The sequence below is a fragment of the Chlorocebus sabaeus genome, chromosome 9 (genome assembly GCF_047675955.1).
Source record: "Chlorocebus sabaeus isolate Y175 chromosome 9, mChlSab1.0.hap1, whole genome shotgun sequence".
NCBI classification, from domain to species: domain Eukaryota; kingdom Metazoa; phylum Chordata; class Mammalia; order Primates; family Cercopithecidae; genus Chlorocebus; species Chlorocebus sabaeus.
Genome location: NC_132912.1, coordinates 32,452,967 through 32,470,041, shown reverse-complemented (window position 1 = coordinate 32,470,041; position 17,075 = coordinate 32,452,967). Strand labels below are relative to the sequence as shown.

Here is a 17,075-nt window from a genome sequence, read left to right as displayed (position 1 = left end):
TGTACTTCTAAACATAAACACCAGCAGTCAAATTTGAACTGTTGAGATGTCATCAGTGGTTTGTTCCTCTGTCCTCAGGAAAAGTACAACTTCTTGTTCTGGCACCCAGGGCTTTCCATAGTCTGGCCTGAATCCACCTTGCCTGCTCTCCTTATCCACAGCTTTTCTTCCTCAGCTGTCTTGCCTTGCATGTCTACTGGCAGTTCCCTAATAAACTTTTCTCTGTCCGTTATGTGCCTTGGCCTGTCCTCTTCCTTCTGGGTGAGATGCATCTCCTCTGAGCAGTCCTCCAAATAAAAATCCAGCTCTCTGTGAGGCCTGCCGAAATCTCGCCTGCTCTATGCAGTCATCTCTCCTCCACCAGTCAGTCTTGGAGCACTGCCCATCATTGCTGTATCTGTGATCCTTACTGCATTCTGCCTTGCTTCAGGATTATCAGCGGGGTAGGGAGAAGAGAGAGAGAGAGTGTGTGTGTCTGTGTTTGCTGTGGAAAGAAGCTCCTTGAGAGCGAGGACTGGATCTGAAATATCTCTCTGCAATCCATTCAGTTCCATTCCTTGGTGGCATATAGAAGACATTTGAACTAATTTACTGGCTCATTTCTGTAGTCAGTATACATTTTGGGGGTGTGGGGGACACACATTCAAACCAGTGTTTATAGGGACGTAAGAAGTACACAGGCGTGTACTAGGTTTGGTGGGAGTGGGAGAGAGTCACAGAAGTGAGCCTAGGAGGGTCAGGAAGGCTTCCAGGGCTTAGGAGTTTGCCTGACACTTGAGGTGGGAGCAGGAGTAAAGATGGCTTCCCCTAGAGAGGATATTCAGGACAGAGGGGATGGTCTGGTCAAGCCTGGGAAAAACTGAAAGAAGATTGTGTGGTGGCAAAGTTGCCAGAGCAGAAAGTGTGCGGCGAAGAGATATGGGAAACAAGGCCAGACTGGAGGAGCAGGCCAGCTCTGTAGGGGTGATGATCAGGTATGGCAGCCAGCAAGAGCTTGCCAGTCCCAGTGTTGTGAATCGGAGAGAGTTCTCAGGTGTGTCCGCCTGTGCCCATGCTTCTGTCAAACCTCACACAGAAGGGAATAGGCACTAGCATTCATCCTGTTGCTCCTGCTGTCCTTCACCCTCACCTGGACTTTCCATAACCCTCTTTATGGTTTTCCTTACCTGGCCTCTGGTGAATGTGGCAGTAAGCAGGAGAGTGCTCAGAAGGGAGCAATGTTAGGGTGAAGCAAGGTTCCTGGCAAAGCCGCACCTAAATTTCAAGGTTTAGTTTCGTTGTGTGTGTGTTTTTTTTTTTTTTTTTTTAAATTATACTTTGAGTTCTAGGGTACATGTGCATAACGTGCAGGTTTGTTACATATGTATACTTGTGCCATGTTGGTGTGCTGCAGCCATCAACTCGTCAGCACCCATCAACTCGTCATTTACATCAGGTATAACTCCCAGTGCAATCCCTCCCCCCTCCCCCCTCCCCATGATAGGCCCCAGTGTGTGATGTTCCCCTTCCCGAGTCCAACTGATCTCATTGTTCAGTTCCCACCTATGAGAGAGAACATGCGGTGTTTGGTTTTCTGTTCTTGTGACAGTTTGCTAAGAATGATGGTTTCCAGCTGCATCCATGTCCCTACAAAGGACACAAACTCATCCTTTTTTATGGCTGCATAGTATTCCATGGTGTATATGTGCCACATTTTCTTAATCCAGTCTGTCACTGATGGACATTTGGGTTGATTCCAAGTCTTTGCTATTGTGAATAGTGCCGCAATAAACATACGTGTGCATGTGTCTTTATAGCAGCATGATTTATAGTCCTTTGGGTATATACCCAGTAATGAGATGGCCGGGTCATATGGTACATCTAGTTCTAGATCCTTGAGGAATCGCCATACTGTTTTCCATAATGGTTGAACTAGTTTACAATCCCACCAACAGTGTAAAAGTGTTCCTATTTCTCCACATCCTCTCCAGCACCTGTTGTTTCCTGACTTTTTAATGATCGCCATTCTGACTGGTGTCAGATGGTATCTCATTGTGGTTTTGATTTGCATTTCTCTGATGGCCAGTGATGATGAGCATTTTTTCATGTGTTTGTTGGCTGTATGAATGTCTTCTTTTGAGAAATGTCTCTTCATATCCTTTGCCCACTTTTTGATGGGGTTGTTTGTTTTTTTCTTGTAAATTTGTTTGAGTTCTTTGTAGGTTCTGGATATTAGCCCTTTGTCAGATGAGTAGATTGCAAAAATTTTCTCCCATTCTGTAGGTTGCCTGTTCACTCTGATGATAGTTTCTTTTGCTGTGCAGAAGCTCTTTAGTTTAATGAGATCCCATTTGTCAATTTTGGCTTTTGCTGCCGTTGCTTTTGGTGTTTTAGACATGAAGTCTTTGCCCATGCCTATGTCCTGAATGGTACTACCTAGGTTTTCCTCTAGGATTTTTATGGTATTAGGTCTAACATTTAAGTCTCTAATCCATCTTGAATTAATTTTCGTATAAGGAGTAAGGAAAGGATCCAGTTTCAGCTTTCTACTTATGGCTAGCCAATTTTCCCAGCACCATTTATTAAATAGGGAATCCTTTCCCCATTTCTTGTTTCTCTCAGGTTTGTCAAAGATCAGATGGCTGTAGATGTGTAGTATTATTTCTGAGGACTCTGTTCTGTTCCATTGGTCTATATCTCTGTTTTGGTACCAGTACCATGCTGTTTTGGTTACTGTAGCCTTGTAGTATAGTTTGAAGTCAGGTAGCGTGATGCCTCCAGCTTTGTTCTTTTGACTTAGGATTGTCTTGGAGATGCGGGGTCTTTTTTGGTTCCATATGAACTTTAAAGCAGTTTTTTCCAATTCTATGAAGAAACTCATTGGTAGCTTGATGGGGATGGCATTGAATCTATAAATTACCTTGGGCAGTATGGCCATTTTCACGATATTGATTCTTCCTATCCATGAGCATGGTATGTTCTTCCATTTGTTTGTGTCCTCTTTTATTTCACTGAGCAGTGGTTTGTAGTTCTCCTTGAAGAGGTCCTTTACATCCCTTGTAAGTTGGATTCCTAGGTATTTTATTCTCTTTGAAGCAATTGTGAATGGAAGTTCATTCCTGATTTGGCTCTCTGTTTATCTGTTACTGGTGTATACGAATGCTTGTGATTTTTGCACATTAATTTTGTATCCTGAGACTTTGCTGAAGTTGCTTATCAACTTAAGGAGATTTTGGGCTGAGACAATGGGGTTTTCTAAATATACAATCATGTCATCTGCAAAGAGGGACAATTTGACTTCTTCTTTTCCTAACTGAATACGCTTGATTTCTTTCTCTTGCCTGATTGCCCTAGCCAGAACTTCCAACACTATGTTGAATAGGAGTGGTGAGAGAGGGCATCCCTGTCTAGTGCCAGTTTTCAAAGGGAATTTTTCCAGTTTTTGCCCATTCAGTATGATATTGGCTGTGGGTTTGTCATAAATAGCTCTTATTATTTTGAGGTACGTTCCATCAATACCAAATTTATTGAGCGTTTTTAGCAGGAAGGGCTGTTGAATTTTGTCAAAAGCCTTTTCTGCATCTATTGAGATAATGATGTGGTTCTTGTCTTTGGTTCTGTTTATATGCTGGATTATGTTTATTGATTTGCGAATGTTGAACCAGCCTTGCGTCCCAGGGATGAAGCCCACTTGATCATGGTGGATAAGCTTTTTGATGTGTTGCTGAATCCGGTTTGCCAGTATTTTATTGAGGATTTTTGCATCGATGTTCATCAGGGATATTGGTCTAAAATTCTCTTTTTTTGTTGTGTCTCTGCCAGGCTTTGGTATCAGGATGATGTTGGCCTCATAAAATGAGTTAGGGAGGATTCCCTCTTTTTCTATTGTTTGGAATAGTTTCAGAAGGAATGGTACCAGCTCCTCCTTGTACCTCTGGTAGAATTCAGCTGTGAATCCATCTGGTCCTGGACTTTTTTTGGTTGGTAGGCTATTAATTATTGCCTCAATTTCAGAGCCTGCTATTGGTCTATTCAGGGATTCAACTTCTTCCTGGTTTAGTCTTGGAAGAGTATAAGTATCCAGGAAATTATCCATTTCTTCTAGATTTTCCAGTTTATTTGCATAGAGGTGTTTATAGTATTCTCTGATGGTAGTTTGTATTTCTGTGGGGTCGGTGGTGATATCCCCTTTATCATTTTTTATTGCGTCAATTTGATTCTTCTCTCTTTTCTTCTTTATTAGTCTTGCTAGCGGTCTGTCAATTTTGTTGATCTTTTCAAAAAACCAACTCCTGGATTCATTGATTTTTTGGAAGTTTTTTGTGTTTCTATCTCCTTCAGTTCTGCTCTGATCTTAGTTATTTCTTGCCTTCTGCTAGCTTTCGAATGTGTTTGCTCTTGCTTCTCTAGTTCTTTTAACTGCGATGTTAGAGTGTCAATTTTAGATCTTTCCTGCTTTCTCTTGTGGGCATTTAGTGCTATAAAGTTCCCTCTACACACTGCTTTAAATGTGTCCCAGAGATTCTGGTATGTTGTATCTTTGTTCTCATTGGTTTCAAAGAACATCTTTATTTCTGCCTTCATTTCGTTATGTACCCAGTAGTCATTCAGGAGCAGGTTGTTCAGTTTCCATGTAGTTGAGCGGTTTTGATTGAGTTTCTTAGTCCTGAGTTCTAGTTTGATTGCACTGTGGTCTGAGAGACAGTTTGTTATAATTTCTGTTCTTTTACATTTGCTGAGGAGTGCTTTACTTCCAATTATGTGGTCAATTTTGGGGTAAGTGCGATGTGGTGCTGAGAAGAATGTTATATTCTGTTGATTTGGGGTGGAGAGTTCTATAGATGTCTATTAGGTCTGCTTGCTGCAGAGATGAGTTCAATTCCTGGATATCCTTGTTAACTTTCTGTCTCGTTGATCTGTCTAATGTTGACAGTGGAGTGTTGAAGTCTCCCATTATTATTGTATGGGAGTCTAAGTCTCTTTGTAAGTCTCTAAGGACTTGCTTTATGAATCTGGGTGCTCCTGTATTGGGTGCATATATATTTAGGATAGTTAGCTCTTCCTGTTGAATTGATCCCTTTACCATTATGTAATAGCCTTCTTTGTCTCTTTTGATCTTTGATGGTTTAAAGTCTGTTTTATCAGAGACTAGTATTGCAACCCCTGCTTTTTTTTTCTCCATTTGCTTGGTAAATCTTCTTCCATCCCTTTATTTTGAGCCTATGTATGTCTCTGCATGTGAGATGGGTCTCCTGACTACAGCAGACTGATGGGTCTTGACTCTTTATCCAGTTTGCCAGTCTGTGTCTTTTAATTGGAGCATTTAGTCCATTTACATTTAAGGTTAATATTGTTATGTGTGAACTTGATCCTGCCATTATGATATTAACTGGTTATTTTGCTCGTTAGTTGATGCAGTTTCTTCCTAGCCTCGATGGTCTTTACATTTTGCCATGTTTTTGCAATGGCTGGTACCGGTTGTTCCTTTCCATGTTTAGTGCTTCCTTCAGGGTCTCTTGTAAGGCAGGCCTGGTGGTGACAAAATCTCTAAGCATTTGCTTATCTGTAAAGGATTTTATTTCTCCTTCACTTATGAAACTTAGTTTGGCTGGATATGAAATTCTGGGTTTAAAATTCTTTTCTTTAAGAATGTTGAATATTGGCCCCCACTCTCTTCTGGCTTGTAGAGTTTCTGCCGAGAGATCTGCTGTTAGTCTGATGGGCTTCCCTTTGTGGGTAACCCGACCTTTCTCTCTGGCTGCCCTTAAGATTTTTTCCTTCATTTCAACTTTGGTGAATCTGGCAATTATGTGTCTTGGAGTTGCTCTTCTCGAGGAGTATCTTTGTGGTGTTCTCTGTATTTCCTAGATTTGAATGTTGGCCTGCCCTACTAGGTTGTGGAAGTTCTCCTGGATGATATCCTGAAGAGTGTTTTCCAACTTGGTTCCATTTTCCCCCTCACTTTCAGGCACCCCAATCAGACGTAGATTTGGTCTTTTTACATAATCCCATACTTCTTGCAGGCTTTGTTCATTTCTTTTTCTTCTTTTTTCTTTTGGTTTCTCTTCTCGCTTCATTTCATTCATTTGATCCTCAATCGCTGATACTCTTTCTTCCAGTTGATCGAGTCGGTTACTGAAGCTTGTGCATTTGTCACGTATTTCTCGTGTCATGGTTTTCATCTCTTTCATTTCGTTTATGACCTTCTCTGCATTAATTACTCTAGCCATTAATTCTTCCACTTTTTTTTCAAGATTTTTTAGTTTCTTTGCGCTGGGTACGTAATTCCTCCTTTAGCTCTGAGAAGTTTGATGGACTGAAGCCTTCTTCTCTCATCTCGTCAAAGTCATTCTCCGTCCAGCTTTGATCCGCTGCTGGCGATGAGCTGTGCTCCTTTGCCGGGGGAGATGTGCTCTTATTTTTTGAATTTCCAGCTTTTCTGCCCTGCTTTTCCCCCATCTTTGTGGTTTTATCTGCCTCTGGTCTTTGATGATGGTGACGTACTGATGGGGTTTTGGTGTAGGTGTCCTTCCTGTTTGATAGTTTTCCTTCTAACAGTCAGGACCCTCAGCTGTAGGTCTGTTGGAGATTGCTTGAGGTCCACTCCAGACCCTGTTTGCCTGGGTATCAGCAGCAGAGGCTGCAGAAGATAGAATATTGCTGAACAGCGAGTGTACCTGTCTGATTCTTGCTTTGAAGGCTTCCTCTCAGGGGAGTACTCCACCCTGTGAGGTGTGGGGTGTCAGACTGCCCCTAGTGGGAGATGACTCCCACTTAGGCTACTCAGGGGTCAGGGACCCACTTGAGCAGGCAGTCTGTCCCTTCTCAGATCTCAACCTCCGTGTTGGGAGATCCACTGCTCTCTTCAAAGCTGTCAGACAGAGTTGTTTGCGTCTGCAGAAGTTTCTGCTGCGTTTGTTATTGTTTACTGTGCCCTGTCCCCAGAGGTGGAGTCTACAGAGACAGGCAGGTTTCCTTGAGCTGCTGTGAGCTCCACCCAGTTCGAGCTTCCCAGCGGCTTTGTTTACCTACTTAAGCCTCAGCAATGGTGGGCGCCCCTCCCCCAGCCTCGCTGCTGCCTTGTGGGTAGATCACAGACTGCTGTGCTAGCAATGAGGGAGGCTCCGTGGGCGTGGGACCCTCCCGGCCAGGTGTGGGATATAATCTCCTGGTGTGCCCGTTTCCTTAAAGCGCAGTATTGGGGTGGGAGTTACCCGATTTTCCAGGTGTTGTGTGTCTCAGTTCCCCTGGCTAGGAAAAGGGATTCCCTTCCCCCTTGCGCTTCCCAGGTGAGGCGATGCCTCGCCCTGCTTCAGCTCTCGGTGGTCGGGCTGCAGCAGCTGACCAGCACCGATTGTCCGGCACTCCCCAGTGAGATGAACCCAGTACCTCGGTTGAAAGTGCAGAAATCACCGGTCTTCTGTGTCACTTGCACTGGGAGTTGGAGACTGGAGCTGTTCCTATTTGGCCATCTTGCTCCGCCCCCTGTTGTGTTTTTTAAATAGAGATAGGGTCTGGCTCTGTCACCCAGGCTGGAATGCGGTGGCACAGTCATAGCCCACTGCAGCCTTGAACTCATATGCTCCAGCGATCCTCCTGCCCCAGCCTCGCTAGTAGTTGAGACTAGATTCCTGCACCGGCATGCCTAGCTAATTGAATTTTAAATCTTAAAATGAAAGTAGGTTGTAAAATGAACTGTGACCAGACAAGAGTGATGATCTTTAAACTTCCCAAAAGGATTGATAATTCTATGAGCAGGGGCCATACCTTTTGTGTTCACTGCTGTGTGCCCAGCTCAGCATGCAGCCCATGACTTGACACAGGGCAGGGTATGTGTAGGTGTGAATAATTGTATGTACAGATGTGTATGTATGTGAGTAGAATATATTTCTATACATTATAGACATAGTTTGGCTTTTTATAATTTTCTGTATAAGGTCTTTACACATCTTTTGTTTAATGATATTTTGTTTGTATTGCTTAGTAAATGGGTTATTTTTTTATTGTCATTATTAGTATGCTAATTGTTTATTGCTCTGGGCCATAGTGTTTCTCAGTGAATACCCTGTTGGCCTTGGGAGGTACAGTTTCTCATTGTGTGAGACACTGGTGTGGACAAGTAGCAGCCACTTGACATGTGACAACTCCACACATTGCTGAACACCCCTAGGGTGAAGAGGATGACATTGCTCCTTAAGTTGAGCACTGTTGCTGGGATGAAGGAGTGAAATTGGTTTCTATATGTCGGTTTATGTCTAGCACTAATAGGTTTTTAAACTGTCTTATATTTTCTATGTAGAGGATTATATGCAAATAACAATTTTGTTTCTTTCCATTTCAATAAATTCCTTGTATGTTATGTTTTCTTGTCATTTTTCATTGACTAGGGCCCCCAGTACAATGTTGATGGTAGGTGGATCCCAGTTTCATTCCTGACTTGAGAATGTGTCTGATGTTTCACCATTAAGTATACAGATTGCTGTTAAGTTTTTGGCGGATAGCCTTTATCAGATTAAGGAGGTTTGCTGAGAGTTTTTATCCTAGGTGGTTATGGAGTGTAGAGCCCCTGTTAGTTGAACTTAGTTCATTCTATACAATGTAACTCTATTCTGTGTGCTCTATTCTAAGTGATTTCCTCAGATCTATTTTTCAGGTCACCAGTTCTGTATTCAGGAATGTCTAACCTGCAGTTTAACTCATCTATTGAATTTTAGATTTCATTGACCATCTTAGTCATTTGGGCTGCTATAGCAAAATATTATAGACTGAGTAGCTTATAAGCCATAGAAATGTATTCCTTACAGTTCAGGAAGCTGGTAGGTTCAAGACCAAGGTGCTGGCAGATTTGGTGTCTGGGGAAGGTCTGCTTCCTGATTCATAGATGACCATCTTCTTTTTAGCGTAACCTCACATGGCAAAAGGGGCAAGGACACTCTCTGGGGCCTCTTTCATAAGAGCGCTAATCGTATTCATGAGGGCTCTGCCCTCATGACCCAGTCACCTCCCAGAGGTCCCACCTCCAAATACTGTCACACTGGGAGCTAGGATTTAGTGTATGGATTTTGGGGGGACACAAATATTCAGTCTGTAGTGATTGTGTTTGCATGCATGTATAGACACTTGTGTGTATATGTGTATGTCTCTATATGAATCCTACAAACATGGTTCTTTTTTAAACAGACAAAAAGGGAGTCTTCTAAAACTCCCTTTTATTTTTTCAGAGTATCTGTTCCTTCTTATTTTAATATTTATTTTGGTTTTCCCCACTGTGCACAGATTTATTCTGTGGTCTTTATTTAGTTTTGTTATCTCAAGTTTTTGAGGGTCTGATCTTGATATTTTTGAGTTTCTTTACTCTTGCTCGAGAGTCACAAGACTGTTTTTCCTCCTGTGTCTTGCCATTTTAGATGGCGAGCCCGTCATCAGAGGACATAATCTGGTGGAATTTGGGGAGACAGCCTGCTTTAGAGTGGTTTATAATTTGGCCAATTTGGTGTGAATTTCTTTTCCAGGAGTTTTCTGGGCTACATGTGTAAAGTAGAATGTCAAAAACCACATTAGAGATGCAGACAGACTGATAGTTACCAGTTGTTGGGTGATGGGGCAATTGCTCCTTCTGCCAGGCCCCGCCTCCTTTTCATTTGGGTTCATAGATACTTTTTCTTAATTCCGGTTTTTGCTAACATTATAGCCCTCTGAGAGTTCTAGCTATATGTAAAAGTGTCAGTTCCAACTCATGTGTTATATCCTGTCCTGCAGGAGCGTTAAAATAATAGTGTCTTCAAACCAAGACACTTCTGAGAGTAAAGGGAGTTAGGATTCTTAATTATGCCACATCACTGGTGTGAACCCGTGTGTGTGTCACCTTGCCAAAACCCAAGACCAGCTCACACAGCTGGGTATCCCCTGTCCTGCCACAGACTTCAGTTCTCTCTTTGATTCGGGCCTTAGACCGTTTACCTGGCTTTCTTGCCACACCGGCATTTAAAAGGCTGTATTATATTTTAACTCACATTTCGAAGTGCCTGTAGCATGAGAGCTTTTAGGTTATCTGGTCTGTGTAGTAGCAGAATAGTCTGTCTTTAGTCTTAACATTATCTTATCTCCTTGATTAATCTTCAGATATAATATTAGATACATTAAGATAGAAAATTAGAAATAGGGCAGCAGAGAGGAACTGGGGAGGGAGGAAGGGAAAAAGGAAACAAATAGTTATAGCGAGGAAAAGAGGAGGAGTAGAAGAGAGGCTGAGAGATGGGTTGGAAAGAGGAAGATGGAGAGGCAGACCGGGAGATGGAGAGATGGACAGACAGGGAGATGGAGAGACGGACAGACGGGGCAATGGAGAGACAGATAGACGGGGAGATGGAGAGTCAGACAAGGAGATGGAGAGTCAGACAGGGTGATGGAGAGTCAGACAGGGTGATGGAGAGTCAGACAGGGTGATGGAGAGACACATAGGGCGATGAAAGGCCGACAGGGAGATGGAGAGACAGAGAGAAGACAGGGAGATGGAGAGACAGGGAGATGGAGAGACAGACAGGGAGATAGGGCAATGGAGAGATAGACAGGGAGATGGAGAGACAGGGAGATGGAGAGATAGGGCAATGGAGAGACAGGGAGATGGAGAGACAGGGAGATGGAGAGATGGACAGGCAGGTGGATAAACCAACAGAGGGAAGGAGAGGCAAACAGGGAGATGCAGAGATGGACAGAGAGATGGAGGGACAGACAGACAAACAGAGCAGATGAGTGAGGGCTGGATGTGTGTGCACAGATAGCTGCACACAGATACACGTCCATTCAGACAGCAGCCCACTCCCGGAGAGACTGCCCTGGAGGCCCACACACGTAGACGTGTGGACACAGGGACACACACTTGCAAAGACATACACGGAGAGCACCTGCAGGGGCACCAGTGGCTGAAAGAGAGTGAAAATAGGAAACAACTAAATATAAGTGTGTTATAATAGTCCAGAAAATAAACTTGAAGTCAGTGGGAGTAGAAAAGATGGCTTTAGATGGAATTAACCAGAATTGCATAGCAGCACTTGGCTGCAGCAGCTGTTGCTCTCATGGGAATGCTGATGCGGGCTCCTGGTCTCAGGCTTGCCTGGTGACAGCCTCCTGGAGCAAACCAGGCAGGTCAGCTCCTGATTTCATCCTGTTGACACTAACAAGTGGAAATAATCACTGATTTTGAGGCAGTGACGGACAATAGTAACAACAAAAGAAACAATCTGATTTAAAATTAACAGGCTTTGTTGATTTCATAATTGCCTCCCACATCATAGCCAGATTTGGAAATGTGACTACCTAAAATTGAAATTAGGGGTTTGAGATTTTAACCGTATCAAATATTGCTCAAAAGACAGGAAATAGAACTAGTGATGTCTTCGGAGGGTAACGGTGGGGCTGTATCACATTTGGCCTCCCAGTTGGAGCTCACCTTCTATGTATCTTGAAATTCCAGAACCTATCAAGGAATCACAGGACCCTTGATTCCTTTGGGCTCTGCTCACTGACACTGTCTAGACCTGAGTGGACAGTTCATCTTGTGGAGATGATTTATGGGAGTGATTATCAGTTTGGGGCGTGGCAGTGCAGAGAAAGGGGGATGTGAGGGGGAGGGGATGGTTTGACTTTGCAGGCTTGCTTTGGCGCCTCCTCTACATCCAGTGCTGTTTAGGTCTTGCTGTGCTTTTCTGCTTTGCTTTTTACTAGTTTTTCAGACCATTAATGATAGCTAATGACGGCTGCTTTTCTTAGCCACTATCTTATTACCTGGATCCTTTATAATATTGGAAGGTAAATTTGGTGCTGGTTTAAAAGCTGAGATGAGCAATTGTGGATCACTGTTATTGTGACATCTGTGGAAAAGATTCAAGAAAATGAGGTTGCCCGGTATAAGAGAATACTGCAGAATTAAACTGTGCCACATGCTGTTCAATTTTTTACTTTTGAATAAAGGCATTGTATTTTACCTTGTGCTCAGCTGACACATGGACTGAAAGCAGTGTGACCGAACATTCAGTTGCCACCTCAGAGTCTGGCAGGAGGCCCTTAGAAAACTGTTCTTTGAATATTTTAATTCAGCTATGTATCTTAATAGGTATCAACATCATAAACAAAAAATAGGCTAAAACTCTGCTTCCTAAATATTAGATTGAAATCAACTCGGGATTCCATGACATTCCTTAAAACTGCCTTTTCCTGTAAAGCATTACTTCCTCAGAGGTTAATTTATGGATGATCTTGCCATTCTTTTAGGAGGTAAGAGACTCTAAGTCAGGGGTATACAACACCGAAGTTTTAAACATCAATTTCAAGCCAGCACTCTTTAGAGAACAGAAATTGTGCAATGAAATTTAACAGTCTTTAATGTCTCTAAGCCTAACATTTATGTATTGAGAGTTTTATTTCTTTAGCCCTGATCTAAGTGCTGTGGCTTAATGTTTTTAATACCCATTATTTCTGGGGCCCCTATTGTGTGGCGGGCATCCTGCCCATTGCACTAGTACATAACTCCTAATCTTCACAGCAGTCCTTGAAGCTAGATGTTATTAGCCCACTTTATAGATAAGGAAAATGAGATCAGAATAGTATCACCATTTGCCTAAGGCCATAGAGCTAGCAAAAACGAATTCAAATCTGGATCTTTTATATTATAAAATGTGTAATTCTTTTTCTACTGTTTGAGCATCTCTTTGGGGAATGAATGATTCTGAGAACTCCTGGAGAGTCTAAATTCAGCTTTCTGAATGTGGGTTATAGAGTCAGTCTTTATGGGTTTTTCATTCTTTTTGTTTTCTCCTGAAATACTTTATACCTTCAACCTAGAAGGGTAGGGCTGAAACTTGATCTCTTTCGTTACTTCTGTATCCTCAGTACCTGTAACTCAGCAGTACTTAGTACCTAGTAGATGCTCAGTGATTATTCGTTGAATAAATGAATGAATGAATGAAAACCGTGGCAGAATGGACTGGCTCTGACAACCTCTCAGTATATCCTCGTGACGTCTAATGAAATGCTAATTTATCCTATCACAGTATAATCATGAAGGTAAATGATAGAAATGTCATAGGATGCATTTTGAAGTCAGCTAAATACATGTTTTGTCTCACCATTAATTGACTGTAGCCCTTTAAAAACCAAGAATGCTTTCTTATGACCATGAAATAGGTCATGTAGAATAGGAAAGTTAATGACACAAGTGGTTACTACCTCAAAGTAGTATTTCGATACAAACAGGATTGAACATAATACCTAGCATAGAGTGGAGACTCAATGCATGTTGGTCCATTTAACTGAATTCAACTGAATAGCCTTGCTAGGAAAAAACAATATTTATTTTTGACTCGTAAAATTATGAGTCCAGTGCTTTGTTTAAGCTATTTTCTTGTAAGCATGCTATTCTGTGGTCTCCTAGGATTTGGTCACATATTTTATTCTTCATTGTTCCCTAGCTGGTTCTGCACTCTGATGTGTCATGTACTTCATCTTGACTCCCTGAATCAATTGTAAGTTTGGGTAGGATAAACCAGGCCGTACATGTCTCTGCCCCTCCTGGAGGCCGACCACATGCCCGCCTGCCTCGTGGCAGAGCTCTCGGCTTCTGTGTAGTGTAGTCTTTTCTCAGGGATGGAAATGCTCTGGTAGGGCTTCACACTTTCAGTAAGGCAGTGGTTTCTGTTACAATGACACCCAGTAGAGTAACTATTTAAATTTGTAAGTTCTTCTTCTGGGTGAGTTAGCACATGAGGTACTTCAAGAGCTTGATGGGAGCAGGTAGAAAGAGTCAGAGCTCTCTGCATGCTGCACAGGCAGGTCTAAGGGAGGCCCAGCTGTGTGAGGTTCCAAGAGGGGCTTCGTGAGGGGTGAGGGATATGTGATTTTGGGGTGGATTAAGGGAGGATCATGTGAACAGTGTTTAGATTATTACTTTAAAAATGAGTGATAAACTGTTAGAGCTGACTTCAGTGAAGTGGTCAGCATACTTTAGCAGTGAAGTATATTTCGTCTGTAATCTCTAATTTTAAGCTCAGTATTCCATGAATTTATTCCTTTTAATTTTTGTCATTGAAAAACATCATAGAGGTGAACTGAAACCACTACGCTCTTCCAAGTGTGTTCTACCTCATGGTAAACATTGGGGATATCATTTTTCCTGACTCTGCAATGAGATTTTTTTCCTTTATGGCTAAAATTGCACTGTTTGTTGTGCTTGGCTTCAGTGTGAAGTTTGGATGATAAAGCAGGTTCATTTTGCTTGGCTCATGAGAATGGTGGCTTTTCCCTTTTTTTTTTTTTGTTCCCCAGAGAGGTGGAGTTGCCGTGACGGAACACATATTGTAATTATCATAGTTTTCTTCAAGATCTGGCCTGTACTTGCCTCATCTGTGAATTTCACATCAGACACTGGTCTTAAAGTCTCTGAACTCTGCAAGTCACTTCATGTGTGTCACCGCACTGGGGAGCGATGACACCTGGCTTGTCGCCATTAGGGACCACTTGTGGCCCAGGGAGCATTCTTGTCAGACTTAGAGTTATAAGTTGGCTGTGAAGGAAACGTGACAGGCTTTTCTTTGCCTCCCACTTGGTGCTCACCTTTCATAGGGAGAGTGAGAGACATAATTCTGCTGCTTGGCTTCCCCCACAGAAGAACAAGTGGGTCCTTCTGCCTTTCCTCGCTGCAGCCCTCTTGAGGAGGAGTGGAGAGGCACAGGGGCTGCTGGTGGAGGGCAAGGGTGCCTTTGCTCAGGAGTGCCTCTGAGCCCGTCAGTTTTCACCCTGAGTTTCTATGACAGTGGACACTGCCAAGGGGAGTCTCATCTTGGTGACTCTGTGTGAATCTCCTCTGAATTCAAGCTTCAGGGCATCTCCTGGGAACACCACTGTGTGTTGGAGAGGCAGTCCAGCCACTCAGAGGGTCAAATCAGTTTTCACAAGTAGTTTTTAAACAAAAGTTTAAAAAAGCAAACCAATAGGCTGGGCACAGTGGCTCACACCTGTAATCCCCCAGCACTTTGGGAGGCTGAAGCAGGAGGATCGCTGGAGACCAGCCTGGGCAACATAGTAAGACTCTGTAGCTACAAAAAATTAAAAAATTAGCCAGGCTTGTGGTGCATGCCTGTAGTCTCAGCTCCTCAGGAGGCTGAAGCAGAAGGATTGCTGGAATCCCAGAAATTGAGGCTGCGGTGAGCCATGATTGCGCTACTGCACTCCAGCCTGGGCGACAGAGCAAGACTCCATCTCAAAAACAAAAACCAAAAAACCAACAAAAGTGTTTACAGTGCATAAAACTCAGAAAACAATCACATTATTCAAAGGTAACTAAATATTGGTGTATATTCTCTTAATGTATTTTCTGTACCTACACATACTTTCCCCCAAAAGGGTGTCATACTGCTTTCGTCACCTAATGACCTATGGTACATAGGTTTCCATGTCAGTAAAATATTCTTCTTGTGATTTTTAGATGGAATGATAGCATTTCACCATCCAAATGATAGTACTGTTATTTACTAGTAAACATGCCCCATTATTGGAAGCTGTCCCTTAGAATCTGTGACATCCCTATTAACAACTTCGAGGGCTTGTAAACATAACAGCATAGAACCCCAGTCTCCAGGCAGTCAGGGGATTGTCCTCCAGGACATTCTTGGACTTAGGAGCAGGATCTCAATTCTCCAAGAAATAACAGTCTCGTGTTATTTTGGTTCCAAACAGGAAAGCTTTACGTTTTTTGATTGTGGTGTTCCATAAACCCCTACTGATATATTTTAATAATAAAAGTGGGTCTTAAAGAAAACTGGTCTGATAGATGAGTCTCAGTTGGGCATTAAGGTAATAAGGTAGTAGTCGCTAGTCCAGATGCTGTCTGAGGCCAAGGATCGATTTTCTGGTGTCACCTTGCTGGCATGTGGGAACTGCATACGTGTTGTGTTCCCAGTGATGCTTTTCTAGGGGACTATGTGTTAAGATTCTGGGACATTAAAAGCATCCATCATGGTTAGGATTTTATATTTGCCCTCATTTTGATATGCAGAAGCCATCAAAACATTTAGTAGCACATTTGTTATTTAACCCCTTTTATATCCTAGTTGAGCAGGAAACCTCCTTGCAGAGTCATTTTCACCATGAAATTTCTTGACTAACTGTAGTTCAAATTGAAGCAAATTCGAAAAATTCAGTGTCTCTTCCACCCATCTTTCTCCTTCCATCAAAACTCTTTAACACCTTTTAACTCTGAAATTATTGTGTAATGTTAATAGAAGTTATATAATACAAGAAGGGCCAGATAATTTAAGTAGCATCTGTTTAAGATTCAGATGTTTCTTTAATCAGGTACTCAGGGAGAAGTTAGGAACTGGCCCAGTAGCCATTGGCTGACGTAGGAAAAAGTCACCACGCTTCAGAAGTTTGCTGAGAATAAATCTCCTTGTGGATAAGTGATTAGGTGTTACCTCCAGTGTGTATTTATTTGACCATCCTTGTGTTTCTTTCACTTTATCTTTGATTGATTAGCTATTAAGGCTAAGGATAGCGCCATCTGTTTTTGTTAGTGTTGATTAGGTTTCTCTGCAAATTTATGGAAGTAATTGAACCCAAAAAGTTTTCTTCTGACTCTAAGTTGATTTGAAGATCATTCTGGCTTTCCAGTAATTTTGATCTCTGTTTCCTCCCCTAACTTAATTCTTCTGTTTTGCTTATTTTCTATGGGATCAGTTAAAAAAAAAAAAAAAAGAAAAAAGAAAAAACTCTTCTGTGTTGGCATTCTAAGTTGTTTATACCATCCTGACAAGTTGTAGACCTTGGAGATTGTTCTAAGAGTTCTAAGATTGCAAAATCAAATGCTTGTGAAAACCTGCCAGTAAAGCATAGAGGGGTGGTCACTGGGGAGCTGGAGTCTTGTGTCCCATAAGGGACACAGCCACTGTGAAGGGGTCACAGCTGCTTGGCTTTAGCCGATCGTGACCATTGGGGTAGAGGCAGGGTGTTGCCAAACGATCTGATTTCTCAAGGGAAGCTGGAATTAGGGGTGTGTGTGTGTGTGCGTGTGTTGTGTTTGAAATCTCTTTTATATGTTGTCTTAA

General features: G+C 42.4%; 1 protein-coding gene across 4 annotated transcripts in view; it reads left to right on the top strand.

Moving 5' to 3' along the window:
• The window catches only part of CCNY (cyclin Y), a 227,747-nt gene that overhangs the window by 125,224 nt on the left and 85,448 nt on the right, over positions 1 to 17,075 (top strand). The window lies entirely within an intron of this gene.